At 48.1% G+C, this 10,448-nt stretch overlaps 1 long non-coding RNA gene across 4 annotated transcripts in view; it reads right to left on the bottom strand.

Moving 5' to 3' along the window:
- LOC146205579 (uncharacterized) overlaps positions 1 to 10,448 on the bottom strand; it is a 40,339-nt gene that overhangs the window by 15,625 nt on the left and 14,266 nt on the right. For 3 of the 4 annotated variants that reach the window (XR_014704209.1, XR_014704211.1, XR_014704210.1), the window contains one exon: positions 7,804 to 7,941. This is a non-coding gene — a long non-coding RNA (uncharacterized LOC146205579). Of the gene's footprint in view, positions 1 to 3,890; positions 4,014 to 7,803; positions 7,942 to 10,448 lie in introns of all 4 variants that reach the window. The other variant, XR_014704212.1, reaches the window with a different exon arrangement.

Raw genomic sequence — 10,448 nt, forward strand, 5'->3', positions numbered from 1 at the left:
CGTCCGTATGCTTCAGGCCTGATCGATAAATGACATGAATGTCAAACTCCTGGAGACGGAGAGCGCAGCGAGCAAGGCGACCGGATGGGTCTTTCAGAGAGGCAAGCCAGCACAAAGCGTGGTGATCGGTCACAACGTAAAATGGTCGGCCATACACATAGGGACGAAATTTTCCGATGGCCCAAATAATGGCCAAACATTCCCTTTCTGTGACTGAATGATTAGATTCTGCTTTCGTCAATGTTCGGCTGGCGTATGCCACAACATACTCGCTGTAACCAGGCTTACGTTGGGTAAGGATGGCACCAAGCCCAATACCGCTGGCATCAGCGTGGATCTCCGTAGGTGCAGTCGGATCAAAGTGGCATAGAATGGGAGGCGAAACCAAAAGGCGGCGTAAAGTGTTGAAGGCTTTATCGCAAGCTAAAGTCCAGGCGGAAAGGTCGGAGCTGCCGGCAAGGAGCTGGGTCAGAGGAGCGATGATAGAGGCGAAGTTCAAGATGAAACGTCGAAAGTAGGAGCAGAGGCCAATAAAGCTCCGGAGCTGCTTCAGGGAGGTCGGCTTCAGAAACTCTGCAACTGCGCGAAGTTTGGTGGGGTCGGGAAGAATGCCGTCCTTAGAGACCATGTGGCCTAAAATGGTGAGTTTTCGAGCAGCAAAGTGGCACTTCTTCAAATTCAACTGAAGCCCAGCATCGGCGAGACATGTGAGGTCATGCTTTAGGCGGAGAAGGTGAGAAGAAAAGTCGGTAGAAAAAACTATGATGTCATCCAGGTAACAAAGACAGGTCTGCCACTTGAGTCCACGAAGAACAGTGTCCATCAGGCGCTCGAAAGTAGCTGGGGCATTGCAGAGGCCAAAGGGCATAACGTTGAACTCGTATAAGCCGTCCGGTGTTATAAAGGCAGTTTTCGAGCGGTCATCATCAGCCATTGGTACCTGCCAGTAGCCAGAGCGCAAATCCAAAGAGGAGAAATACTCGGCTCCCTGTAAACAGTCCAAGGCGTCGTCGATTCGCGGCAGAGGATAGACATCTTTGCGCATGATTTTGTTAAGCCTACGGTAATCGACGCAAGACCGGATGGAACCATCTTTCTTGGTGACCAAGACAACCGGAGAAGCCCATGGACTGTTAGATGGCTGTATGATGCCCCGGCGAAGCATGTCGTCCACGTTGTCAGCAATAACTTGGCGCTCAGAGGCCGATACGTGATAAGGACGCTGTCGTAAAGGTGCGTTTGTACCAGTGTCGATTGTGTGCGTAACGACAGACGTGCGACCCAGAGCAGTGTGAGGAAGGTCGAAGGCAGAGGTGAAGTTCTGTAGAAGAGCAGCGAGTTTGTTTTCGGTACGTCTTTTTTGTCGACCACCAGTCGTCATCGCTGTCGCTGCTCATGGTTTTCAGCATCAGACTACCTAAAATCGGGCGCACGCATTGATCGAAAAATTCCCGGTAAAAATTTTCTACAGCGTTTCTAACAAAACCGTTATGAAATCGAACATTTCAGACATCAATCTTTTCACTGTGGCGAAAAAAAAATCGAGACCTAAATTCCAGTGTTCTGTCCCCTTAAATTCAGAGCTCTAATTTTTTTGCTTCCGTGGTGCTGTTAGCAAATGCGAGATATAAGCAAGCGCGAACGTTCACACGAACGCTCACTGCAGCATCACCAGTCGTTTGCATACCGCAGCGCAGCCTGCCGCCTACAAACCAAGCAAGCACCATTTGCCGCTGGGAGTTCGAAATATCTGTTTCATGGCGAACCATATGTAGAGCAGAAACTTAATGCTTGTTTAAAATATAGGCACAACTGTCTCCATGCTCCCGTTTTGAGGTTGCGCTAAGCAGCAAGCTGCAGTAAGCTGTAGGAAACTGCAGTCGGCTGTAGACATGGAAACCAAAAGTGGCAAACTCTGTGAACACGTGCAAACACGGCAAAGAAGCTGGTGGCTGTACTCTCTTTTACATTGATCCAACTGGGAGCCTACGAAATGACGCAAACTTCAGCGAGTGCTTGTAGCACTTCCTTTCTCCCAGCATTGAGTCGGACTTGTGTGCTGTGATTTCAGCATTTTCTCTTCTTTCTAATGCGTTTGGAGCAGCATTTGGTGTGGCTCAGTTCAATGAGTGTAAGCAGTGCAGGAAAATCAAAGCAAAGACGGTACTCTCGTGATGAGAAGTTGCAAACAATCAGTGCTGTCTTGAGTGGTCGTACAAAAAAAGACGTTGCAGATGAGTATGAAATCGTGCACAGAAGCTGTCAACATTCCTTGACGCTTACAAAAATTAAACCAGCGAATAGACACTGGACATGACAGGGGAGGTAAACACAAAATGCTGCACCCCTGTCTTGTCCTGCACCTGTGTCAGCTGGTTCCACTCTTGTAAGCATTATGAACCAACTTGCCTAGCAATTTACACTCTTCAACGTTTCTTTAAGACAAGGACAGATATGAGCGCAAGTGACGCAAAGTGAGACAGACCCGTCACGCCAGCAGATTCCCACCGCCACTTTTTATGACGTCGACGCCCCGTCTACACGCGGTTAGCAAACATACGCACGAGAAGGCTTCCTGTCACTGGGCCTTCGCTTTGTAGAAAAGCCAAGAAGTTTGCTTGTGCGTTCTGTGCTGAAGGCACGTTCGAGGCAACCAGCAGATGGCTGAGGAGTTTTAAAGAATGCAATGGCATCGTTTTCAAAACCTTAGCGCGGGAGAAGTTGATGTGCTGCGAGATCTTGCTGACAGCTGGCACGAGTTGACACTGCTCAAGGTCTGGCTCTTTACAAGCTGCTTCCTGAAAAAATGCTCTGCTAGAAGGCAGATCATTGCAAAGGCAGCAAGATGTCAAAGCAGCGCTTGACCATGCAGTTTTGTTGCAACACTGCAGGTACAAAGAAGATGATGCCCCTTGTAGTTGGATGGAGTGTGAAAATGTAGTGCTGCAAAGGCATGCATAGCCTCCTGGCTGACTATGCAGCCAACAAAAAAGCCCAGATGAAGGCAGAATTTTTTCAAGCCTGGCTTTTGCAGGTGAAAATGGTGCGGCTGCAGAATCACAAGATGGCCTTTGTTGTTGACAGCTGTGCCCTACACAACAAGCTCCCGCTGCTAGAGCCCGTCAATGTAAACTTTTTGGCACTGAATTGCCCCTGTTGCAGCCATTAAACCAAGTTATAATACGGTCTATGAAGGCATGCTACTGCACAAGAAGGCTGCAGAAAATTCTGCTAAACCTCGAGCAGAAGATTGAGCTACCAACTATGATAAACATTTGCCAAGCCATTGAAATGGAGTGCTTGGTGGAGTGCAAAACGTTATGCGTAACTGTTGGCAGAAGGCTGAATTTTCTACATCTTAAACGACACGATGACCACCTCAGAACTGACGAGTGATGACATCATCGATGACGTCAAAAACAAGAAGTAGGAGAAGGCCGAAGATAGCAGTGATGAAGAGCCTTCAGGCAAGTAAAGAGATATGACAACCAGAGAAGCAATACAATTGAACCCCGTTATAAGAGGCACGGATGCAAGAGGAGGGTATAGGAGACACTCTTCACTCACTTGGTTGATTGCCCTATCTCTCCCATTAATTTGACCTCTTTTGTAACAGACATCGGACATAGAAGACAACTGGTTATAAAGGACAAGTTATCCTTGCATTCTGGTCAACAATCTCGCTTGTAGCAGACATTTTAACCTTCGATGCAGTGCCATCAGTCGCTAATCGCAGTTGCGCCCATTGTGGAAGCAAAGGGGAACGATAGAAGTGCGCAGTCACTATTTATTATAACTGCAGCAAAGCCAGAGTGGGTCGGTCAGCTATAAAATACAGACGAGAAGCCCCTGCAATGGGAATGCAACATAGGAAAGCACTTCAAACTTACCGCCAAGAGTACGAGTGCGACTGCAGGTGCGGGCGTCTGCCCGAGGCAGCAATACCGGGAGCGTGAGGTGGGCACTCTCGTTCACACAGCTCCCAATCAAAAATCACAGGTGTCCTGTCCCTACTAAAAGTACCTACTTTGAAATAAGGGCTGATCAGAAAATAAAAACATGGTACCCTGCTTATAAGAGACCTCTCATATAAGAGACAAAAACTGCTCTCCCTTACGTGTCTCTTATAAAGGGGTTCAACTGACATTCTACGCTCTGCGGTTGTACCTTGTGTGGGTACCGGGTTTCGCCGTGGTAAATGCTGCGAACTTCGAAGTGACACGCTCAGCTGCGGTCGCACATTCCACCGGACGAAATCTCCAGAAGAAAAGTACCTTCTTCTTTCAATAGATGACTCTTTAATTAATGTCAAATAAAGGTTTTCTTTTTCTGAACGTGCTTAGCTCGCTCTATTGCATGCACCGCGGTGCGTGACCTTTACAACGAAGCGACCTGTATAAGAATGACTTTAGAGGTCCCGAGCGCTTCGTTATAAAAGCATTTGACTGTACGTCCTTTTGCTTTAAGGCAAAAGCCTTTAATGCCTCATCACTGTCGACAGAAGGCTGTCAGCAGAAGGTTGTCAACAAAGATGTCACGCTTTCGAGAGCGAGAGTTAAAAATAAATTAATAAACCTTGTCCCCACCGGGAATCGAACCTCTATCCCTTGGATCCCCAGCCAGCCTGGAGCCCAGCGAAACGCTCTTCAAAATTCCCCTTGTCTACCGTGAGGATAATAGCGGGATTCCGCGAATGACAGATACTGCGCCTTTCCTTTTCTGGAAATGAATTATAGAACGCCGGTGAACTTTGATGCACTCAGTGAAATGTTGGTTGTGTTCGCCAAGGGGTGCATGACGTACCGTCACGACAGGTCATGGCGTCAGCAGGCGATTCGTACATATATGAAGCTGACCCCGCCAAGTGTCCAATCCAGGCGTTAGTGCGCCGCCTTTCATTTGCCGCTTCCTCGAACGCCACACCACAGAGCAAACAGAAGCAGACCCAGATGTCTAGAAGGCGTTAGTACAGCAGGCATCAGCGGCGTTTGAAACTGATTTACAGGACAGAAAAGGCACAGTATCTGTCAATTCTCCGCGGACACATTACCACGCCGTAAAGGAAGGGAGGAAGGTAGGAGTGAAAGAAGAGAGGGAGACAGAGGAGTCATAGTGGAGGGCTACGATCCATCGCGCTTTAATGGCTTTCGCCTCACTGCACTTTAGTGGTCCAAAGTGCCCTCTAGAAATTTTTGGTCTTCAGCTCTTGCTTCATTTTTTATTTCCATAATGGTTGCTACTTCTGCACAAGTCTTATGCTTTCCTCTTTATGGCTAAACAGTTTACACACTCAAGACATCTAAAGAAACTCCCATATTTTTGTCCCCTTCAGCAGTTGCCAGGACAAGTGGTTGGCTGTGCCATATTAACGAAGCACGCACTCCCACGCTGGTGAGGTGCTGCCCATTCTAGCATTGCGTGCCGTTCCCCATTCGCTTGTGAGGAGCACAGGAATCAAACTAGAAACGTGATATCAGGGCCCTCGGCTCCAAATGGTCAAAAGACTGGTGTCAATCTGAGAGACACAATATTAAGACCAGCAACTGCCACTGGTTGAGATCCTAGTGTCATTCTGGATAAGTCAGGTTCAACAAATCTGACATCAGGAGCCGCTCTTACTTGTCTCGTTGAATGATCCTGTAGAGCTATGTTAAGCATTGTGTTGTATACCCTCGAGAAGACTTGTTCTGGAGCTAGGTGGGTAAACTTAACTCAAATGAAGTAGGTTTGTGGGGTGGCCAGAAAGACCATTTCTTACCAGCCATTGTAAACAGTGCTGTAAATGTCTTTGTAGGCAATGCTTTCGACCAGGAGGTGACAAGCTTTATAATATAGGTAGATTCAAATTTGGCCTCATATCCACTCCACAGGTACTACATGTAACAGACTTTTTTAGCCAAAAACTAGCGTTCGTGACTTATCTATGCTCTAACAACATGGGCACACAATGCTACTGGTACAACACTGCAGCATGATGCGTCATAAGCCATAGATGCAAGAACTGCAAAAAGTACCTCGAGCACAAACTTTCTTAGCCATGTGTCCATCTAACAAAGAACTTACCGTAAAAACCCGCGTATAATACGAGTTTTTTTTCCAACTTTCAGCGTTCCAAATTTCCGCCTCGTATTATTTGCGGATCCCAACCAAAATGTCAAAGTTTTGCGAGAAGTTTTGGTTTCGTTGTTGCCGCGTGGCTACGGCTTGGCTTTGTTATCGATGTGCGGCTACGGCTTGGCTTCGTTGCCCTAACGTGGCCGCACCCCGCAGTGGCCACGACGTCGAGGTGTCGTCTCTTTGTTGTTGAGTCGTCGAGTGCGCACAGCATCAGCGCATGTGCTCTCGTGCAAACCACGGTTCGCGAAAAAGTGCACGCTTTTTTCTTTAAGTGAACGAGCAGGATGCCAGGGTCTCGGAAACAGTACTCGGCTGCTTTTAAGAGAAAGGTGATTTTAGTTGCTGAAAACATCGGCAACAGTGCGGCCGGGAGGCAGTTTGGCGTCACCGAGGGAAGCATCCGCGGATGGCGACGACAGAAAGAAGCCCTTTTCGCGTGCAAGGGAATGCGAAGAAGCTTTCGCGGGCCAAAGAATGGCGCATTCCCGGAAATTGAACTCGCTCTGACGGAGTTCGTACGAGAACAGCGAGCATCGCATCTAGCTGTGAGCGTAGAGCTTATGCAAGCAAAAGCTAGGGAGCTTGCAAGGGAAAAGGGAATTCCGAGCTCCGCCTTCAAAGCAAGCAAGCACTGGATACATCGCTATATGTGCCGTGCTGAATTCTCGCTACGCCGGCGAACCTCGATTTCACAAAAGCTGCCCGAATCCTTCGAAGAGCTGCTGGTGGCTTTTCAGCGCCACGTGATTTCTTTGCGAAAGACCAAAAACTTTCAGCTGGGGCAAATAGGCAATGCTGACCAGACGCCGGTTTACCTGGACATGCCATCGCCCCTCACCGTCCATGAGAAAGGCTCTAAACAAGTTTGTATCCGGTCTACTGGAAACGAGAAGACGCGGGTTACAGTCATGCTATCGTGCACGGCAGACGGCCGCAAGCTCCCGCCCTATGTCATCTTCAAGCGCAAGACAATGCCGAAAGGTGAGGAGCTGCCGAAGAATGTCATCGTGAGATGCCACGAAAAAGGTTGGATGAACGAGGATCTTGTCCTCGACTGGGTGAAGTCAGTGTGGTGCAAACGGCCCGGTGCACTGTTGTCCTTTCCATCCATCCTCGTGCTGGACGCGTTTCGTTGCCATTTGGCCGACTCGGTGAAAAGGCTGCTAAGCGACTGCCGCACAGAACTTGTTGTGATTCCGGGTGGGATGACCTCACAACTTCAGCCTCTCGACGTTTGTGTCAACAAACCCTTCAAGGACGCAGTCAAGCGATGCTACGCGGAATGGATGCGGTCAGGTGAGCCTGCAGTGACGCCGGCCGGGCGGCTGAAGCGAGCATCGCCAGCCACGCTGTGCAAATGGATTGTGGACGCGTGGGCAAGCATCCCAGAGGAGCTTGTGCGCCGTTCGTTTAAGAAGTGCGGCATCTCAAACGCCCTCGATGGCACAGAAGATGAGTACCTGTGGGATGATTTGTCCGACAAAGAAATTTCCGAGGAAAGCGCTGCTGAAGATGAAAGTGATTGAAGTGTGAGGTCCGATTTCAATAAATGTCTTGTTTTTTCTCTCTCGTATTATATGCGGTAAAAACTTTTTTTTTCCATTTCGCGTCTCCAGAATTTCACCTCGTATTATATTCGGGTTCGTATTATACGCGGGTTTTTACGGTAATGCCACAGTGACTTACCATTTCATCGGTCTTAATCTCTTGCTTCTTCATTACCATCAGCCACAAACAACTACCTCCGTGCATTTTTCTGTGCAGTCTCAGCTAAACCAAATTCCCAGCACTGCATGAGCAATCAGCAAATAGGGCTGTGGATTCCTGCATGAGAAAAAGTTAGAAAGACAATTTTTCTTACCATCAAAATTTAATTTCATACTTAGCTGGCCACACTATCACAGAAATGCAGTGCAAAACCTCAAAAATTTGATCGCAGTTAATTCAGAACATCAGATAAGTTGTAGAATTCTGCAGTTGTATAATTTGAAATGTAAATTTTGACAAATAATTAAAGCCACAGTTTGCACAGGCTCAGTTGCTAAGTAGGAATGGCTGAGTTTGCTGCAGTATTGGAAACACACTACAGCAGCATTATGCAGCTCATAATAGGTACAGGAGTTTGTAACAGGCACGCGAGGCTTGACAGGATTTCGCAATGCTTTACACACCACCACACAGAAAGCCGTGGCACTCGGATACCTACACTGCAGCATGCAGCAGCAATACGCCAGCCAAAAAGAACCTTCCAGAGTACACCAGTGCTCAACATCTACTCAGCAGTATCAGGTGGGTGGCAGCAGACCATACCCATGCCAACAAGGAGCCTAATTTCTATTTTGTGCCTACCAGTGACACTGAGCCAAACTTGTCATGACAAAATACATCACACTCAGCTCAGCATGGCTGGATGGACTACACGCACACTCTTCTTTCAAGCTTCTGAAGCAAATTTATATGCTTTCTTGAGTACAAAAGCATTCAAATTAAATCACATCCTTTCAGACACCATCTGTTTTTTTAGTTCATGTTTTCATGTTCAGGACTATTATCCTGAAACATACCAGAGTGCAAATCCTTTTACTGCACCTTTTGGGCTAAAATTGTGTGAGAAGACAACTCCGGGCTTGTGTAATGTAATGTTGGACATCTTCCTGTTAAAATATAATGTTTCCGCAGTGTGGTCATCACACCGCGCACACACAAAAGAAAACATGCATAAAGGAGACAACTGTTCTGTTTGATTCACATAAACATTCTTTTTAAAGCTGACTGCCAACAGCTTATGTACAATCATAGTCGAACCCCGCAATAACGAAACCGCCGGGGAAGGAAAACCTTTTCGTTGTCGCGAGAATTTCGCTGTCGCGAAAATGGACAAATAAGCACACCCATTACCTTCCAGAACAAAGATTTAATTAAAAAAGTCGCTTATTTTGCTCTGCTTGACATTGCTGTGCAGGAGCTTGACGACTCTGGCTTCGCAGCTTGATAAGCTATGCATAGTTTCGTCGTCATCGTCGCCGAGAAAAGTCCAGATCACATCGAATGCATCAAGCACATCACGCGAGCTTACTTGCTTACCTTGTGCTTGGTTTTCGCTATCTTCGTCGTCACTCGCCTCATTTCCTTTGCGCACACTGTCGATAATAGCGTCGTCGCTGAATTCCTCGTGCACGATCAAGTCGGCGTCCGCACACAAAAAGTCCTCCAGTTCAACAGCCTCTGGCACCATTGTATCTACACTGCGAAGCGCGTTCCATGCTTCCGTTAGTGGCTGCAGATCGTCACCGCTTGCAGCTTCCGGTTCTGCCAAGGCGTGCTGACCAGCTGCGAAACCGGCGTGCCTGAAGCAGTTCTGGACAAGCGTGGCAGAAGTAGCAATCCACGCACCGGCAAGCATCTCCAGCGCCATGAAGAGGTCAATTTCCGTCGGTCGCTTCATTTCGATGTTTAGCAACATCCGCTGTATGAGCCTTCTTCGGTACGCAGACTTCACACTTTTGATAACCCCCTGATCAAGAGGCTGGATAACGGATGTGCAGTTCGCGGGGAAAAAAATAAAGTGGATGCTCGTCAGGGCAACGTCTTCAATGTGGTGCGCACTGCAGTTGTCCAAAAAAAGGCAGACAGATCTGCCCTGCTTTCGCATGTCCGTATCAAAGGCTTCCAGCCAGCTTGTGAATATTGCGCGTGTCATCCACGCTTTTTGGTTTGCAGTGTACTGGACCGGAAGCTTTCGGTTACGTTTAAAACACCGTGGAGTCTTGCTCCGGCCGATCACGAGGAGGGGACGCTTGTCAGATCCATCCATGTTTGAGCATAAAAGAATGGTGACCCGCTTTTTGCTCAGCTTGCCGCCATGGCATTTTTTTCCTTTCAGGTCTAGCATTTTTGAAGGCAACATTTCATAGAAGAAGCCCGTTTCGTCCGCATTATAAATTTCGGAGGGCTCGTACTCGTCCATTATGCCTTCGTAACTTTTCTCCATCCAGGAAGATGCTGCTTCAGCGTCTACGCTCGCACACTCCCCCGACAACACTTTGGCGACGATGCAGTGCCGCGCTTTAAATCGACTTAGCCATCCGGCACTCGCCTTAAAGTTGTCGTGCCCCAGAATGCACGCGTAGTCAATCGCCTTTTGCTGCAGGAGGCTTCCGGACAAAGGCACCTTGTTCGCTCTCTTGTCCAGGAACCACTGAAATACGGCTTTGTCCACGTCTTCGTAGACCGGCGCTGCCAAAGTCTTGTTCTGAGCGCGCGCGCCGTTCTGGAGTGCCGCCATGATGCCATTCCTTGATTTCAGAATCATAGAAAGCGAGCTGCACGGG

The sequence above is a fragment of the Amblyomma maculatum genome, chromosome 1 (assembly GCF_055883805.1).
Source record: "Amblyomma maculatum isolate TAMU_Amacu chromosome 1, ASM5588380v1, whole genome shotgun sequence".
NCBI lineage: Eukaryota > Metazoa > Arthropoda > Arachnida > Ixodida > Ixodidae > Amblyomma > Amblyomma maculatum.